The sequence below is a fragment of the Artibeus jamaicensis genome, unplaced genomic scaffold, assembly GCF_021234435.1.
Source record: "Artibeus jamaicensis isolate MK-2021 breed Jamaican fruit bat unplaced genomic scaffold, CSHL_Jam_final contig_464, whole genome shotgun sequence".
Lineage (NCBI taxonomy): Eukaryota > Metazoa > Chordata > Mammalia > Chiroptera > Phyllostomidae > Artibeus > Artibeus jamaicensis.
Window position 1 is genome coordinate 17,199,785 of NW_026521842.1, and position 19,991 is coordinate 17,219,775.

The 19,991-nt window shown below is 41.2% G+C and overlaps 1 protein-coding gene and 1 non-coding gene across 5 annotated transcripts in view; both read right to left on the minus strand.

The window, feature by feature from the left end:
• WWP2 (WW domain containing E3 ubiquitin protein ligase 2) overlaps nt 1-19,560 on the minus strand; it is a 150,792-nt gene extending 131,232 nt beyond the window's left edge. Inside the window, exon 1 of one of the 4 annotated variants that reach the window (XM_037162639.2) lies at nt 19,471-19,560. The gene's annotated coding sequence lies outside the window, so the exon portion shown is untranslated. Of the gene's footprint in view, nt 1-19,219; nt 19,239-19,260; nt 19,346-19,448 lie in introns of those variants that run through there. The other 3 variants (XM_037162640.2, XM_037162641.2, XM_053666679.1) reach the window with 3 other exon arrangements.
• On the minus strand, nt 2,385-2,491 carry LOC119061958 (U6 spliceosomal RNA). The gene has a single exon (XR_005084888.2). It is a non-coding gene; the product is annotated as a U6 spliceosomal RNA (small nuclear RNA).
• Nucleotides 19,561-19,991: the final 431 nt, after the last annotated feature.

A 19,991-nucleotide genomic window follows, 5' to 3' on the forward strand; every position in this document is an offset into this window, starting at 1 on the left:
AGCAGCAAGAGCTAAGGGGACAGTCACCTACAAAGGCGTTCCCATCAGACTGTCAGCAGATTTCTCAAAAGAGACCTTACAGGCAAGAAGGGGCTGGAAAGAGGTATTCCAAGTCATGAAACCCAAAGACCTACAACCAAGATTGCTCTATCCAGCAAAACTTTCATTTAGAATGGAAGGGCAGATAAAGTGCTTCTCAGATAAGATCAAATTCAAGGAGTTCATCATCACCAAGCCCTTATTATATGAAATGTTAAAGGGACTTACCTAATAAAAAGAAGTTAAAAAAACATGAACAGTGAAAGGACAGCAAACTCACAGTTATTAACAACCATACCTAAAACAAAAGCAAACTAAAAGGACAGCTAGATCAGGAGTGGAAACATAGAAATGAAGATTTCAAGGAGGGTTAGCAGCAGGGGAGTGGGAGGAGGAGAAGAGGGGAGAAGGTACAGAAAATAAGTAGCATAGACAGTAGATAGAAAATAGATGGGGGGGCAAGAATAGCATGGGAAATATAGAATCTAAAGGACTTGAGACACTTGGTCATAAACTAAAGGGGGGGTAATGGTGGGGACGGGGGGGTAGGGTGGAGGGGAATGAAGGGGGGAATAGAACAACTGTAACAGCATAATCAATAAAAAAATTTAAAAAAAGATCATCTAATCCCCCCCCCCAAAAAAAGAACTTGAGACACATGGTCATAAACTAAAGGGGGGTAATGGTGGGGAAGGGGGGTAGGGTGGAGGGGAATGAAGGGGGGAATAGAACAACTGTAATGGCATAATCAATAAAAAAAATAAAATTAGCCCTGACTGGCATAGCTCAGTGGATTGAGTGCGGGCCTGCGAACCACATGATCGCGGTTCAATTCCCAGTCAGGGCACATGCCTGGATTGCAGGCCAGTTCCCAGCAGGGGACTCATGAGAGGCAACCATACATTGATGTTTCTCTCCTTCTCTCCTTCCCTTCCCCTCTAAAGATAAATAAAATCTTTTAAAAAAAATTTTTTTAAAAAGAAAAAAGTTCTGAAGCAAATATGGCAAAATATTAATATTCATTAAATCCAGATGGTAGTTGTCATGATTGCTTATCTTATTCTCTGAACTATTTCAAATGTTTGATCTTTTACATAATTTAACAATAATTTTAAGGGGAGAGATCTTATCTTGAGTAATGAAGGAAAAAACCAAAGAGTATAAATTAAGCCTAGGGGCTCTGAGTAACAGAGGTTAAAGCACTAAGCTGGAAATCTATTATTTATAGACTTTAAAAATAAAAGAATTTTTAAAGTCTTCACATCTACTGGGATTCTTTCTTCCCTAACTTTACTGGGGTAGTTTTTAAACTGGCTTGTTCTCCCTGAGCTTTAGCTGCTTTTAACCTTTGGTCTGAACTCAAGAGAATCCAGGAGGATAAAACTCGAAGGCCCTACATGGCCCACTAAATGGGAAAACAACCAAACCTCTTGATCTATACTTCATGGCCCCAAAACAAAATCAATCAGATAAATTCTAAAGGAGGCTCAGAACAAAACCAACTAGGAAAGCAGGAGAAACAGCCGATAACACCACCTTGTTTTCTATCTCTGGTGTCGTTCATAGAGTCCGTGGTTCATTAAACAAAATCTATGTTATTCTATGGGTTTTGTCTATCTTTCCAGATCCAATTAGCAAGATACCTTTCTGACATTACAAGGTACATATCGCCCATTGTAAAACCTTTCCAAACCACATATAAAGAAAAATAAGCATTGCATAGAAGGGAAGTCAGGCCCTATCCTGGTCAAAACACTTTCAACCTATTAGTTTCTGCCTTGAGTTCATACTGGATATGGTTTCTAATGGGCATAAGGTCCAAACCCCTACCACCTACTACAGGAAGCTCATGAAACCTGAGACCCAGAATTTACTCTGCATTTATTTCAGCACAACTGTACGTGAACTCAGTAACTTCCCCCTTGGTAATAAGCAATGGGCAGTGTTTGCATCCAAAACACTCCAAAGAAACTGAGTTAGCATAAGCCTGGAACAGACAGGGGAGTGGAGAGATGGGAAGGAAGACCAATGTTTTAAAAAATCACCAAAGAGCCCTGGCTGGTGTGGCTCAGTGGCTAGAGTACCTGCCTGCAAACTAAAGGATCGCAGGTTCAATTCCCAGTCAGGGCACATGCCTGAGTAGCAGGCCAGGTCCCCAGCTGAGGGCATGCGAGAGGCAACCAACACTCACACACAGGTATTTCTCTCCCTCTCTTTCTCCCTGCCTTGCCCTCTCTCTAAAGATAACAGGGGAGACAAAAACACTAGAGGAATCTGAGGCCTCCAGTATCTACAGTTACAGCAATTATTAAACACCACCCAGATTTTTATTTCATTTTGTTTTTTTAAATATGGAACGCTTCACAAATCTGCGCGTCATCCTTGTGCGGGAGCCGTGCCAATCTTCTCTGTATTGTTCCAATTTCAGTGTGTGTACTGCCCAAGCAAGCACATCCTCACCAGATTAACACAGAACCCAAACCAAAGGCCTATTCGCCTCCCTTCCTACTACCTAATACATCCCATCTGGCTTTTAATTAAAATTATAAGTTATGCTAAAAGGCAAGAAAAAACAGTGCAGCAAGACAAAGCAAACATCAAAACCGGACTCAAGTATAACAAAGATTTTGGAATTAGCAGACAAGGAATTTAAAATAACTGATCAATATGTTAAAGGCATCAATAAAAAAAGTAGACAACACCCAAGAACAGATGGCTAATGTAAGTAGTGACATGGAAACTCTAAGAAAGAATCCAAAAAAAATGCTAGAAATCCAAAACACTATAATATAATAAAGAATGCCCTGATGGGCTCATCAGTATACTAGACATGGTTATGGGTGAGAAAAAAAATGAATGAGCTTGAAGATATGTCAACAGAAACTTCTCAAACTGAAATGTACAGAGACAAAGGAGACTTCAAAAAAAATAAGAAGAGAACATTCAGGAACTTTACGACGATTTCTGAAGGTACCATATTAACATAAGTGAAATACCAAGGAGAAAACAGACCAGAAGAAATATCTGAAGTATCAATAGCCAAAAATTTTGCAAAATGGATGACATATACCAAACCACATAACCAGGAGACTTAGCATCAAACAGAATACCAAAAAAATAATAATAATTTCTGAAAAAACAAAAAAACTACACCTAGACATAACAAAGAGCTTTTTCTTTCTTGAAAGAAAGCAGAAGGCCCTGGCAGGTGTGGCTCAGGGGACTGAGCACTGGCCTGCGAACCAAAGGGTTGCAATTTCACTTCCCGGCCAGGGCACACGCCTGGGTGGCATTTCCCAGTTGAGGGGGTGTGAGAGGCAACCCCATATTGGGGTTTTTCTCCCTCTCTTTCTCCTTCCCTTCAACTCTCTCTAAAAATAAATAAAAATCTTTAAAAAAAAAAAAGAGTAAGAAGGCAGAGGGGGGAAAGACACTTTACCTACAGAGGCATCAGAATACAAATCACAGGAGCTCCCTTGTCAGACCCATACAAGGAAGAGAGTGCACAGCTCCAGTGGCGCAATTGGTGAGTGCACGGTACTTATACAGGAAGAGAGTGCAGTGAAATATTTGTAGCATTGAAAGAAAAAGAAAAGGGAAAAAACCGCCAACCTGGAATTTTTGTATCCAATGAAGTTATCCTTTAAAAGTGAAGGAAGACAAAAGGACTTTCTCAAACAAAACCTGTTCTGCAAGAAATGTTAAAAAGAAATTCTTCAGGGAGGTGGAAGATGATATGGGTCAGAAACTTGTATCTAGACACAGATAATAAGAACATGGGAGAAGGCATGAATAAAGCTCCACCCACTGGCTTCTTTACCCACTAAAAGATTGATACGTAGGGAAAGAGCATGTGCTGAGAAGGGCTGCCAGACAGAAAACAAAGAAGAGAACTAACAATACAGATAACATGTAGTAGAAAAACAAAGGAGGGATTTGCTGTGAGGGAGTGGAAAGTTAATTTTTTTAATTATATTTTGTTGATTACACTACTACAGTTGTCCTAATTTTTCTCCCTTTACCCTCCTCCACCCCAACTGACTCAGGCAACCCCTCCATCATTGTTCACGTCCCTGGGTCATGTGTATAAGTTCTCTGGTGACTCTATTTCCAATACTGTACTTTACGTCCCCAAGGCTATTCTGTACCTACTTCTACTTTGTTGTCCCCTCACTTCACCCATTCCCCCAATCCCCTCCCATCTGGCAAACATCAAAATACTCTCCGTATCCATGATTCTATCTCTCTTTTTCTTGTTTGCTTAATTTGTTTTTAGACTCAATTGCTGATACATATTTTTGCCATTTTATCATTCATAGTTTTGACCTTCTTTTTCTTAAATGAGTCCCTTTAACATTTCATATAACAATGATTTGGTGATGATGAACTCCTTTAGTTTTCTCTTGTCTGGGAAGCTCTTTATCTGCCCTTTGATTGATTCTAAATGATAGCTCTACTGGGTAGAGCAATCTTGGCTATAGGTCCCAGCTTTTCATGACTTTGAATATGTCTTGCCAATCCTTTCTAGCCTACAGATTCTCTTGAGATATCAGCTGACAGTCCTATGATAACCTCCTATCAGTAACTAACTGCTTTTCTCTTGCTGCTCTTAAGATTCTTTATCTTCAATCTTTGACATTTTAATTATGATGTGTCTTGGAGTGGGCCTCTTTGCATCTATCTTGTTTGGGAGTCTCTGTGCTTCCTGGACTCACAAATCTATTTCTTTCACCAAATTAGGGAAGTTTTCTTTCATGATCTTTTTCAAATAGACTTCCAATTTCTTGCTCTTCTCCTTCTGGTACCTCTGTGATGCGAATGTTGAACTCACTAAAATTGTCTCAGAGGCTGTTTATACTATTCTCACTTTTTTTGGATTTCTCTTTTTTTTTTAAGATTTTATTTATATATTTTTAGAGAAAGGGGAAAAAAGGGAGAAAGAGAGGGGAAAGAAGGGAGAAAGGGAGAGGAAGGAAAGAAGAGAGGAGAAGGAATGCAGAGAGAAGAAAGAGGGAGAGAAACATCAATGTGTAAGAGATACATTGATCATTTGCATCTTATATGCCCCCAACTGGGGATCTGGCCCACAACCCAGGCACGTGCCCTAACAAGGAATAGAACCGGCAACCTTTTAGTTCACATGGGTAAGGGACTAGCCTGTTCTGCATCTGCACCCCTCCTACCAGTCTTGATAGATGTGGTTTCTTTAATTTTCTAGTTGTCAGACTTCCATTCAACTTGATTTCTGACGGTTCTGAGTGTTGGCTGTTCTATATTTTAGTTGTAATTTTGATATGGTTGTGCAAAGAGGTGAGACATATCTGCCTATGTCAACATTTTGACTGGCAGTCCCCCAGATGTAGAAATTTTTTAAACTGTGGACAAGGAGGCTCATTAAGAAGGTGAATTTAGGGCAAAGATATGAAGAAGTGAAGGATATTTGTGGCAAAACATTTCAGGCAGATAAAGGGCAAGAGCAAAGCTTCTGAGATGGTAACATGTCTTGGGACTAAAAGAAACAAAACAGGGCCAGCATGGCTGGAGGGCTATGAAGGAAGAGGAGAATGACAGCCATAAGACATGTAATTGAATTTACCTTGTTGGGTAAAATTATTTCTAATGAAATATGAAATGCCTTGGAGCAGTGATTCTCAACTCTTTCTTCACATTTGCATTATCTAAAGTGCAATTTAAAGCCCTGGCTGGTGTGGCTCAGTGGATTGAGTGCTGGCCCTGGAACCAAAGGGTCAATGGTTCAATTCCCAGTGTAGGGCATATGCCTGGCTTGCCGGCCAAGTCCCCATTTGGGGGAATGTAGAGGCAACTACACACTGATGTTTCTCTCCCTCTCTTGCTTTCTCCCTCCCACTCTCTCTAAAAATAAATGAATAAAACTTTTTTTTAAAAAGTGGAATTAAAAAAAACCTACTGACAACCAAATCCCAACCTCAGAGATTCCCAGTTGATTGGTCTCAAGTGATGTGGGGATAGATATGCTATTTAAAAGTTCCCCATTTGATTCTAATATAAAGTTGCGGTGATAATCACTAGTTTAGTGTTACTCAGTACATTGAGGCCTTAACAAATTTCACTGCACTGAAATAGGACTCCAGCTCCATCAGAATGTTTAAGGCTAACCTAAAAGTATGTGAAAAATTTAAATGGGATAATATGCAATATTACCAATAATTATAGAGACAGAATACAGTAAAGGGGACCTACGTCTGGAGTGGTTTCAATGAGACTAAGTATTGCACCACCTTCCCTGATAGTTTTCCCTGTCTTCCAGGTGCTATTGATAATCTCTGCTCCCTTCTCAAACCCCAGCAAAATGACAAAGACAACACAAAAACATAAACCCACTAAAAACAGAATGGAAAAGGAACTAACAGAGATAGCAGCAACATTTTGGAAATGGCCTATCGGTTGACACTGAAACCTAACTACCTGCAACGGGAGAAGCCAACAAGAAGCAAAATGGCATCAAGAAACCACAGAACAGGTCAATGATTGGTGGTACCAAGTACTTCTGAAAGTAATTCTGAGAGACTAAGTGAAACTAAAATAGGAGGACAGGTAAAAGCTTATATAGGAAACAGGTCTCCGGCTCCCCTGCCTGCCCAATTCACCTACGCAGTTACCCCTCCCGAATCCCAGACAAGAGTGTTAAATTTTAGCTTCCAAATAGCCTAACCCAGACTTGAGGACTTTAGACACAGTTGAGGATAGTGATAAGGCTCCATACTGATCTAGGGAGATACTTCAAAGTCTACATCATGAACCGTGACAAGCCACTGTCCCCCAACTCCACTCACCTCCCTTCATCCAATCACAAATCAGCCTGTTGGTACTTGACTTACATGTAAACAACTATTTGAGGAAAGCCTCAGACATAAATGATATCAAAACAAAGAGAAAAGAAGAACTCCTCTATGGCCATACCACCCTGAATGCTCCTGATCTCGTATGACTGATCTCGGAAGCTAAGCAGGGTCGGGACCAGGGTCAGGACTTGGATGGGAGAAAAGAAGAATTCAATTGATGAGCTGATCCTAAAATTCATAAGGAAGTGCAAGGGACCCAGAATAACCAATACAATCTTGAGAAATAAGAACAAAGTTGAAGGAGTCCCAATTTTCTCTTTCGATTTCAAAACTTATCAAAAAGCTACCGAAATCAAGCCTGTGGTACTGATATAAAGATAGACACATAGAACAATGGAATAGCATTGAGAGTCCAGGTACAAACCTATACACTTAAGTTCAACTGATATTAGACAAGGGTGCCAAGACAATTCAGTGGGAAAAGAATAATAGTCTTTTCAACAAATGGTGCTAGGACAACTGGATATCCATGTGCAAATGAATGAAGGTGAACTACTACCTCACACCTTATATAAAAATGAACTCAAATTGTATCAAACCTAAATATAACAACAAAAACTATAAAACTCTTAGAAGAAACCACAAGTGTAAATCCTCAGAATTTTAGATTAGGAAATGGTTTCTTAGGTATAATACAAAAAGCACAAAGAAAAGCGAAATAAATTTGACTTCATCAAAATTTAAAACTCTGCCCTGGCTGGTGTAACTCAGTGGATTGAGCATGGGCCCGCGAACCAGAGGATCGCGGTTCAATTCCCAGTCAGGGCACGTGCCTGGGTTGCGGGCCAGTTTCCACCAGGGGATGCACAAGAGGCAACCATACATTGATGTTTCTCTCCCTCTCTCCTCCCCTCCCCTCTAAAGATAAATAAATAAAATATTTTAAAAAAATTAAAACTCTGTGCTTCAAAGAATAGCATCAAGAAAGTGAAAAGATAAATTTTAAAAAAAGAAAGTGAAAAGAGAATGCAAAGAATGAGAGAAAATACTTGCAAATCATATATCTGATTAAAGACTTGTATCTAGAATATATATATATATATATATATATATATATATATATATAAAATTCTTACAACTCAACAATAAAGACAGCCCAATTTAAGAAAAATGGGCAATGGATGTGAATAGACATTTCTCCAAAGAAAATATATGAATGACCAATAAGCAGATGAAAAGATGCAGAATATCATTAGTCACTAAAGAAATGCAAATTAAAACCACAGTGAGATACACCAGAACAGACAAAACCAAAACATATACAATAACAAGTGTTGGTGAAAACTTGGAAAAACTGTATGTGCTAGATGGAAATAAAAAATGGTAAGCAGCCTTGGAAAACAGTTTAGCAATTCCTCAAAAAGTTAAACATTGAATTAGCATAAGACCCAGCAATTTCATTTTTAAATATATATCTGAAAGAACTGAAAATGTGTATCCACACAAAAACTTATTCATGAATGTTTCTAGCAGGATTATTCATAACAGGCAAAAGCAGAAACAACCCAAATTGTTCATCAATTGATAAGCGGATAAGTAAAATGTGGTGTATCTATACAATAGAGTATTATTTAGCCATAAAGAGGAATGAAGTGTTATTTCATGCTATAAGATGGATGAACCTTGAAAACATTATGCTAAGTGAAAGAAGTCAGACTAAAACCAAAAAAACCACAATTATCATATAGTTTCAATTATACAAAATGTCTAAAATAGACAAGTAGGAGAAAAAATACTTTTTTTAAAATAATGGATTCCTTTAAAATGTCCAATACCTGATTACTGTAAATCTAGATATAGAAAAGAGAAAAAAATTATAAAAGAAATGTTATGAAAGATTTTTTATAAGCTGAAATCCTTCCAAAATTAAATATATGTCTAGATAGGAAGGGCCCAACTGTATGCCCAAACAATGAATGCAAAAAGAACCACACTAAGGCACAATAGTATGAAATTTCAGAGCAAGCTTCCACTCACATTTACAAAGAACCAGAGTCAGAATGTCATCAGACTTCTCAACAGCAATACTGAGTGTGAGAAGACCATCAGATTTCAAAATTTAGATAAAATTATTGACATCTAGAAGTATATAAGCAAGAAAACCATCCATCAAGTATGACAGGAAAACAATATTTTCAGATTTGCAGTATCCAAAAAAGTTGCTTGCAAAGCTTTCTCAGGAAGCTCCTGAAAAATGTGCTCCAGGGAAGTAAACGAAAAGATGGAGGATGCAGTTTTCACATGGGAAAGGCAAAAGAAATTCCTAGAATAGTGACGAAGAGAAGTCCCAAGGCATTATGCGGCAACAGTTCAGAAAGCAACCAGTCCAGATTTGACAGTTTATAGGAAGTTGTCATCTCTACATGAGTGAAAAGAACATGGAAGAAAGAGACGACATGGTGCATCTGACTGCACTGAAGGAAGGATTTTAGCTCCATCAGAATGCTTGGGGCTGAACTAGTCATAGGTAAACGGCAAATTATGCACATGAAAAAAACAGAATATGCAACTCTAGTAAAAACAACAGTTGTGTAAGAAAGAAGTAAACCTGCGAACCAGACAATCGCAGTTCGATTCCCAGTCAGGGCACATTCCTGGGTTGCAGGCCAGTTCCCTGCAGGCCAATTCCCAGCAGGGGACGCAGGAAAGGCAACCATACATTGATGTTTCTCTCCCTCTCTCCTTCCCTTCCCCTCTAAAGATAAATCAATAAAATCTTTAAAAAATAAATAAATAAAAGACGTAAAATCTTAATATACAATGTGGTTCAGCTGTAATATTTATAATCACAACAGCAAACAATTTAATCCAAACTTGTGCTATGGTTGTAACCAGAAGGTGGGGTAAAAGCGTGTGTTTGTGGAGACTGGCTGCAAAGAGAGCTAAATTCTCATCTTCAATGGTTAAAAGACAACAGATAAAACTGACAAGCTAAGAAATAACAGAACAGAGTAAGTGTACATTGGAAAGCAGAAGTCAGTACCAGAAGAGACTTAAAAGAGTTAATGGTCATTGATTCCAGGGATTAAGAATTAAGAATAAAATGAGGTGAAGCAAGAAAATGCTGTCGCATTATAAGTCTTATACTGCTATTTGAGTTTTTAAACTATGAAAATGTATTATTTAGTGTATAAATAAAATTTAAATCCGGACTTCCGCCAAGATGGAGGAATAGGTGGATGTGCCGTGCCTTCTCACACAACCAAGTTTAGAGACAACTAAATATTAGCAACAGAAAACACAGCCAGAACACGGAAAATTGAACTTTTCGGAAGTCCGTTAACAACAAATTCTTCAGCCTGACCAGTAAGGGGCGAAACCAGCGGCTGATGAAGCGGGGTTGCACAGGAGGACTCGGTCAGACGGACTCACAAACGCAGAATCCAGACTCGCGGAATCCAGGCACAGGGTTGGACCTAGTGAGCGACCACGCGAGCGACCAGGCGAGCGACCCCGGGGGAGACAGCGGGGAGCGGTGCTGCGTGTTGATTGTGGTCGCCCATTTGTGCATGAGCGGACAGGCGAGGGAGTGGGCGGTTGGACCGGGGCCCAGCGGGTCCCCGCTGCAAGCGGCAGTAAAGGGTACCGCCATTTCCCTGCTCTGACCACGCCCCCACATACAGCGTCACAACCCAGCGACCTGGGAGTCCAAGGCGCCGCTCCTCACACTTAAAGGGCCAGAACAGACCAAAAATGGCTCAAGAAGATCTCAAAGCCCCAGAGCCTATAAATCTAAGCAATGAAGAAATAGCAAAACTCTCAGACACACAGTTTAAAACACTGGTCATCAGGATCCTCACAGAACTGGTTGATTATAGCCACAAATTAGACAAATATATGAAGGCGAAACTACTTGAAATGAATGGAATGGCACAGGAAACCAATAGCAATGAAAAGGAAACTGGGACTCAAATCAATGGAGTGGACCAGAAGAAAGCAAATAATGGCCGAACAGAAAAGAGTCAAGAAGCAAGAATTCAAAGAAATGAGGAGAGGCTTAGGAACCTCCAGGACATCTTTAAACGCTCCAACATCCGAATTATAGGGGTACCAGAAGGGGGAAAGGCACAGCCACCAGTGGAAAACTTATTTGAACAAATAATAAAGGAGAATTTCCCCAATCTGGCAAAGGAAATAGACTTCCAGGAAATCCAGGAAGCTCAGAGAGTCCCAAAGAAGGTGGACCCCAAGAAGGAACACACCAAGGCACATCATAATTACATTAGCCAAAATTAAAATGAAGGAGAGAATCCTAGAAGCAGCAAGAGCTAAGGGGACAGTCACCTACAAAGGAGTTCCCATCAGACTGTCAGCGGATTTCTCAGAAGAGACCTTACAGGCAAGAAGGGGCTGGAAAGAGGTATTCCAAGTCATGAAATCCAAAGACCTACAACCAAGATTGCTCTATCCAGCAAAACTTTCATTTAGAATGGAAGGGCAGATAAAGTGCTTCTCAGATAAGATCAAATTCAAGGAGTTCATCATCACCAAACCCTTATTATATGAAATGTTAAAGGGACTTATCTAAGAAAAAGAAGTTAAAGAAACATGAACAGTGAAAGGACAACAAACTCACAGTTATTAACAACCATACCTAAAACAAAAGCAAACTAAAAGGACAGCTAGATCAGGAGTGGAAACATAGAAATGAAGATCTCAAGGAGGGTTAGCAGCAGGGGAGTGGGAGGAGGAGAAGGGGGGAGAAGGTACAGAAAATAAGTAGCATAGACAGCAGACAGAAAATAGAAGGGGGGGCAAGAATAGCATGGGAAATATAGAATCTAAAGGACTTGAGACACTTGGTCATAAACTAAAGGGGGGTAATGGGGATGAGGGATAGGGTGGAGGGGAATGAAAGGGGGAATAGAACAACTGTAACAACATAATCAATAAAAAAAATTTAAAAAAAATAAAAAATAATAAAATAAAATAAAATAAAATTTAAATCCAAGAAAGGAAAAGGCTTCTCTTCAAATCAGGTCATAGGATGATGTCCTTAATTTATTTTATTTTTTTTATTGTTTTTCAAGTAAATTGTCCTTAATTTCAATAAGAACATCTCATATATATTCAATTAGTGTACTGGGTTGAACTGTGCCCCCCTCCAAAAAAAAATATGTCTGAGTGCTAACCCCCTGGAACCTGTGAATGAGACCTTATTTGGAAATAGGGTTTTTGCAGATGTAATTAAGTTAAAGATCTTAGGATGAGATCACCCTGGATTCAGGATGGGCCCGGTGTTCTTGCAGGACACAGGGGAGGAGGCCAGTGAAGGACTAAAGCAGAGACTGGAGTCATGCAGCGTCACGCCAAGGAATGCCTACACTCCCTAGAAGAAGCAAAGATGGAGCCTCCCCCAAGATCCTAGAGGGATCATAGCCCTGTTGACACCTTGATTTCAGATTTCTGGCCTCCAGAACTATGAAAGAATAAATTTCAAATCTGTGTTAATTTGCTACACAGATTAGGAATAAAAAAATTAGTATAATTAGCGACAAGGCTTTAGCCTCTGAACATCAGCAACACATGCCTGGGGCGCCCAACTCCCAAACCCACCCGGGTCCTGGCCTCTCAGGAACTTCCTTAAGAAATAATCTGCAGCCAGAGGGGGTGTCTTGCCCAAACGGTCCATTTCTTAATTATGATTCCAATACAAAACAGAATCTTAAACATATCAGTATGTGTGTGTTATTTTAAAAAGTATTTTTGCAACTATTTCAAAACAATTTGTTAATGCCACTACTAACACAATTGATTAGCTTTTGAGAATTTGAAAATAATGTATTTTGATGACAAGTGACAGAATGACACAGGAAGGGCTACATTAGAATAACAGGCAGCCTTTCTCTGGTCTTCCCCTTGCAGCTTGTGAAGCCCTTCCTCCCCTGGGAGTTTGTCCTTTCCCCTCCTGCGCTGCAGACCTGCCCCAGGCCCTGCTTCAATGGATTCACAACCAACAGGACAGCTGCCCTCCGTCTCAGACTTAGACTGTAGTGCAACCTGAACTACCAGCTTCCGGAGGTTTATCAGCTCTGCCCTGAAGTGAACAAAGAGTGCCCTTACGTGGGGTGGGGGATGGGCAGGTGGAGGAGGGGATAAGAGGGATGACTGGTAATGGAAAAAAAAAGGGGGTGCCCTTACATCTTTCGTTTTAAATAAGAAACTCAGAAGAAGAAAATGCCAGCTGTCTTTGCCTATAACTCACTGACTGTTATAAAGAGAAGAAATTACTAGCTAGGGCAATTAATTCCTGAGTCCTTCTCATTAGCTACATGAAGGACGTCAAGGGTCCACCTACTGGTTCAGTTTCCAGAGACATCCAAAAGACAACAAAGATCTATCACAGTCCCTTTTGGTTAAAATGCTTGAAACACCTGAGATCAAAAAAGCAGGGAGAACATCTTTCATCTCATTCAACTGGGAACATCAGAGGAAGCTGAGTAAACACGTGATGGCCTGGCCCCAGAAGACGGAGGAGAGCAGCCCCCACTGCCTGCACTAAGGCTCCACTCGAGTGCCACAAAACACAGGGGGTCCATTCAAAACAGGACTGCTTAACTCTTTCTTTTTATTATTATTAAAATATAATTCACATACCACAAATTCACCCTTTTAAAGCATATAACTCTGTGGTTTTTAGTATAGTCAGAGTTGCACAACAACCACTGTTATCTAGCTCTAGAACATGTTTATCACCCCAAAAGGAAACCCCATACCCATCAGCAGTCACTCTTCATTCCTTTCTGCCCCCCAACCCCTAATAACCACTAACCCGCGTTCTGTATCTATGAATCTGCCTGTTCTGCACATTTCAAGTAAACAGAATCATACAGTATGTGATCTTTGTGTCTGGCTTCTTTCACTTAGCATGTTTTCAAGATTCACCCATATTGTAGCATGAACCAGTGACATTCTTTTTTATGACTGAGTAATATTCCACTGTATGGATATACTTTTTGTTTATCCAATCAACAACTGATGGACACCTCAACATTTGGGTTGTTAGGATGGGTTGATTCTTCAAGCCAGGGGTGTATGATGGTCAAGTGCACCTTCAGCAGGCAAGCAGCCAAGCATTCTGACTCTGCCCCTTCCAGCCCCTTCTACCCACCCTGTCCAGCCCACAGCCAGGGTTGGTCTTTTAACAAATTCTCACAGCTACCAGTCTGTGCAAGGCTCTGGAATCCAAAGGTGAATGCCAAGGGGCCCCTGCCCTCTACAAGCTCAGATAGCTCATTGTGAGGGACTCCCCCCCCCTTAAATAAATTCTCAAAGAGCTTTTGGCGAGAGAAAGCAACCACACATCAGACAGCTCTCACAATATCTAAAGCACCTGATCATTCTTACTACCCAACTTCGGCAACAACCTTTCAGACCCATCAATCTTTTACAGGGAAAAAGGTTTAACTGCCCAGTAGCCTTTGCGTGATATTGAACAAGCAACATACCCTTTCTAAAACTCAATTCTTCATCTGTGAAATGAACCCAATAATACTGCTTCCCTTATAAGCTTATTGTAGGGATTAAATTAGTTCAGGTAAAGCAGAGAGCACACAGTAAATGCTCCTGGAGTATTAAGGACAAGCTAAACTAGTTCTTCTTGATGCTGTAATTCTAGGCTCTGGGATTCCTGAAATTCTTGACCCAGCTTTGAGTCAAGAAGCCACTGAACACTGACCTCGAGATGAAAGGCCTTGTATAGCAGCAGATGCGCCAGGGAAGAGCAAAACTACTCACCAACACTCAAATTTTATGTTTAATTAGCCAGCTGTAAAAACAGGCAGAGCCTCTTATTTATAACAGATCCACCCAGCCTCCACTTCTCCAAAGATTCAGAAGAGAAGGGTCTGCTCAAAAGCCTCCTCCTCTCCTTCACACTCTCATGCTTTTCCAGTCCTTTCCAACACTTACATTTCTTTCTTGGCCTCCTTCCTTCACCCAGTTACCTTCCACTCTCCAAAGGCCCATACTGAAAAACAATCAAATAGAACTGAACTTTGCCAAATGACATCCATACAAAGACCAAATGCATAAAGGAGACAGACAGAGACAGGAGAACACAATGGAATTACAGGCTAGTAATACAACAGACTGGAAAGCGGATCTCACCTCAAAACAGGAAGCAAAAAGCATGAATGACAAAGAAGAGGACCTGCCCCTGGTCAGGACTGCCAAATCTTAGTATTTGGTGTTTTCCTAGAAGGAGGCATTAACACTCGACTTAAATCACAAAATGTTTGTTTATAAGGTTGGGGGGCCTGCAATCTTCCAAAAGAGATTCGGTTAGCTCTTTTTAAGGGAAACAAGATCTTCCCTTTTCTTCCTACTTCTCAGAAATTCCAGTCTTATAACTGTCCGAAGTGACTCAAAAGCACACAAAAGTAGCTCACTGATTTGATTCCCCTGGGAGTTTATGTTCATGCACCCATTACCGCATGTCTCACTGATGGAAGCATCAGATCCAGACTCAGAAGACCAAGATTCAAATCCCAGCTCTTCCATGTCTTAACTACATGACCTCATTCATGTGGGCCACTTCACCTCAGTGAGGTTGTTTGTCTCAAATCTATAAAACAGCGGGGTACCTAACACATAACATGCACTCCATATGTGTAAGGTAAAACCAGTATATTAAACATTAAAAATCAATTACCCATCCAGACTTTCTTTCCTATCCTTCTTAGAAGTCTCTAAATTGGTTGCCAACTCAGAAAGCCAGACTAATTCCAGAAATTGGCACTCAAACTGATTTCAGCAGCACTGCAAATAAGCACACTTGAAAGAGTAGCATCCTCAGGGAAAAAAAAAAAAAGGAAACCCATTAGCTTGTGATTTTCAAAAGGGTCTTTAAATGAAAAGTAAAAAGGAGGGAAAACCAAGTTTCCTGAGATATACAATACTGTGCTATACTTAAAATATCTACTCATGTAATAGTATACATTGGGATTTTTGTGTCAAAATTTAACTTCCAATAAAAAGCACTCCTTGGACACATATCCATACTACTCTTTTAGTGACTTTGACCAGTCTCTTGACTCTAAAAACTGTCCACATGCTAACTGCTTCCACATGTGCATCTCTGGTCCAGGCCTGTCTCCAGACTTCCCTATCTAACTGTCCACGAAACTGTCATTTGGATTTCTATAGGCATTTCGAGAAAAAAAAAATGAGCACCAACCCTGTTCCTCCTGTAGTCTTCCCCATTTCAATTAATGACAATTCCATTCTTTCAGTTACTCACACCAAAGACCGTGGAGTCGCCCGTGACTCATTTCCTACACACATTCCACATCCACAAACCCTACTGGCTGTACTTTAAAATATACCCAGGGCCCAAGCACTCCTGACCACCTCCATCACTACCACCGTGTCCATCCTTCACCTGAAACATGGCAATAGCCTCTGAAAGTGTCTCCCTGCTTCTAGTCTTTATTCTTTCTCCATATGGCAACCAGAGTGAGCCTGCTAAAAGGCAGGATGGATCATGTCCACTTCACTGCTCAAAACCCTCCAAAGGCCCTGGCTGGTGTAGCTCAGTGGATTGAGCACAGGCCTGTGAACCAAACAACCGAAGTTCAATTCCCAGTCAGGGCACATGCCTGGGTTGCAGGCCAGTTACTAGCAGGTGACACACGAGAGGTAACCATACATTGATATTTCTCTCCCTCTCTGCTTCCCTTCCCCTCTAAAGATAAATAAAATCTACAAGAAAAAAAGAAAAAACCTCCAAAGGCCCCAACTATTTGAGTGAAAACCAACATCCTTACTATGGCCCGCAAGACCCTCTACCACTTGTCCATCTCTCCCCTCACCCTCAAAACCTCTCTGACCTCATCCTCTGCATCCCCCCTCACTCACATCCCTCCAGCCAGGAAACCCTGGCTGGTCCACAAACTCAGCAGGGGTGATACCCCTTTAGAGCTATTGAACTTGGTGTTCCCTCTGCTTGGAGCACTACGTCCCCATTCAGCCACTGGCTCCTTCCCTCACCTCCTTCAGATCTTTACCCAACAGGTACCTTCTCAGGAAGGCTTCTCTGAGGACCCAAACTCAAAATTGCAACCCCAGCCACCATTCCATACCCTGCTTCCCTGCTTTATTGTAATATCATATGCATTTTACTTGGTTGTTTTGTTTACTGTGCCTTTCTCCACTAAAATATCCACAAGAGCAGGGATTCTTGCCTTTCTTGTGTTCTATATATTCCTAGAGTTTAGAACAGCACCGTCCAGTACAATTTTTAATTATTTTTCATTTATTGACTTTAGAGAGAGAGAGACAGAGGGGAGAGGAAGAGAAGCATCAATTTGTTGTCCCATTTATTTATGCATTTATTAATTGATTCTTGTATGTGTCTTGACTGGGGATCGAATCTGCAACCTTGGCGTTCAGGACAGTGCTCTCACCAGCTGAGCTACCCAGCCAGGTCCAAGATAATTTTTAATTTTCTAGGAAACACATTTTTAAAACTACAAAGATGCAGGTGAATTTAATTTCAATTATACTGTTTAACTCCCCAAAAGTATCATATACAGCATATATTTATACTGTATTAAAATTATATAATATAAAGACACTGATGACAGTATTTTTCCTTTTTTTCATACTAACGCTTCAAAATCAGGTATATACAGTATTTTTACTAACGGTATACCTCCAGTGCTAGACAGCTCCATGTGGCAGCTAGCGGCCGGCGCACCAGACAGCTCAACTCTAGAACAACGCCTGGCCCAGAGCAGGCACTTATAAATACTCGTTGAATGAAAGATCGTTTTCCCAGGAAGAGGCAGCTACGGTGGAGTACAGATTTCTGAACTTTAGTTGCACTCTATACTCACAATTTTTGCTCTGATTTATTTACTTTTTCTTCCTTAAAATTACGTATATTTTATACTAGAAAGACACTTTAAAATAAAACTTTATATTGCTTCTGTGAATGAAAAAGTATGGGTCTAAAGATAAAAGGCCTGGGCTTCAGTCCCTGCTAAATCATTCACTAGCTCTGGACTCTAAAGCAAGGACTTTGCTAAGCCTCAGTATCTTCATCAGTAGAACAGGAACATTACTGAGCTTTACAGCACCGTGGTAAAAATTAAGAGATGTTGATTTAAGCCCTTTGTAAATGGGAAAGTAGTCATTAAGTAAAAGAGACTAAGCCCATTTAAGCCTTTTTCTCAGGCCTATCATCTTCATATGGCGAGTCTGACAAAAGAACTAGGACTTGGGTTCAAATCCCTTGTCCTCCACTTACAGCATTGTGACCTTCAGAAATATGTTTATTCACCTATCTTACCAGATGCCCACAACTAGTAAACAAGAAATAGCAATAAATTGTTAAAAATTTAAGTCATCTCTCCTAGTTCTGCTCGTTCATTGTGAAATGACAATAACACCTGCCCAAACTAACTCACAGAACAGCTACAAAAACCTATTTTAAATGTGTAGCAAATACCTCAAACACTTGATCTCATAATACTAATTAGCAAAGTACTTTTTTCCCCCTACTTGTAACATTTTTGGTTCAAAATGATGCCCATTCCTGGGAATGTCCAGTTTGAACGTTCACTCTGGTTATACAGCATCCATGAAATTCATTTCGCTGCTGCAAATTTTAGTAAACACAAAGGAAAAAAGGATAAATAGCTTTTCACAAACGCATGTAATCTCAAAATACTGATCCAGGTCATAGTTGTAAGTAGCACAACAGAGACCTCGCAGCTGCCCTACCTAGTTCCAGTGTATTAAGATAAGCAGTCACATGGTAAGGGAACCTGAATAATTTAGACTGAAGGAGAAAAAGTCATAACACAGTCAAAGTAGACATTGTCCAAGGTTTCAGCAGTCACTGTAATGCTCAACAACTTAGGCTAAAAGCCATTTTATGGCCAGAGCAAAGTGCGCACACTTTTTTCTGCCTAGAAGTTGATGTGACCTGGGAAAAATCTCAAGGAAAGATGATCTGAAGGGCTGAGTCCCCTAGAAGTGGAAACCCTAGCCAAGGTGTGACGAAAGCAAGAAGGGATCCCGTGATCCCTCCTAAAGTTTTAAAAACTGAATGGGACCGAAATCAAACTCTTGGGTAACAATCATTTCCACAGAAGAAAAAAGGAAGAGACTCAGCTGGGATTCAGGTATCATCTTGAGTTTTCCTTCTTTCCCTCCAAGGCAAATGGCCATTCTCAGGTATCCCCTCCAGTTCAGTCCCAAATTGCCCCTTCCTCCTGTCCCGACCCTTCCACAGAGGTCACCCTTCTCCATCCCTGTCCCCTAAGCTCCAATTCCCCTTCCTGAAGGACCTGCAGTCCGCCACCGCATCCCTGGCTGCCTCCGTGCCCACCTCGGAGCAGCCTGGGTGCACAGTCTGCGGCGCGCCCACCCCGCCTGGGCGGGAGCCGGGACACCCCTCCTCGGAGGCCGGAACCGCCGCGCCAGGCCCCTCCCACAGGAAGCCACAGCCCCCCGGGTTCCCGACCGCACCGCCCACGGCCCACTGCAAGCCGCAGCCACCCCAGGCCTGCCCCGCACCTCCGCTGTCCGCCGAGCTCACCGTGCTGACTCTCGCTACCGTAGCAGGGACCACAGAAGCGGAGCCTAACTCCTCTCCCACTTCCGCCTTCCACCGCTTGCACTCGGGCCGGGTCACGTGGCTGCGTACGGCCAACTGACCCGGAAGAGGCTGGCTGCACCCGCAGGTGTGAGCAACCCAGCCCTGGCCTGGGGTCCTTTGCCCGAAGAAGGCTCTCTTATCCTTTGTATGTTTTAAAGTGTAAGCGTTTTCCATTCGCCGGACGACTCCCAATCAATCAAATAAATTGCGGACTCACTAGTGCCAGGTCCTGGCATCGACCCTGTGGGCGGGTCTATTATTGGCCCCACTTTATAGGTGAGAAGAAGCCATTCAATCAATTCATCAAATATTGAGCTCCTTAGTAAGGTTGCCAGATAAAATACAGGACATCCGGTTAAATTCTAATGTGTATGTCCCAAATAGTGCCTGGGACATACATATCTACACTAAAAAAAAAAAAAAGTTTATCTGAAAGTCAAATTTAATTGGACACCTTGTAT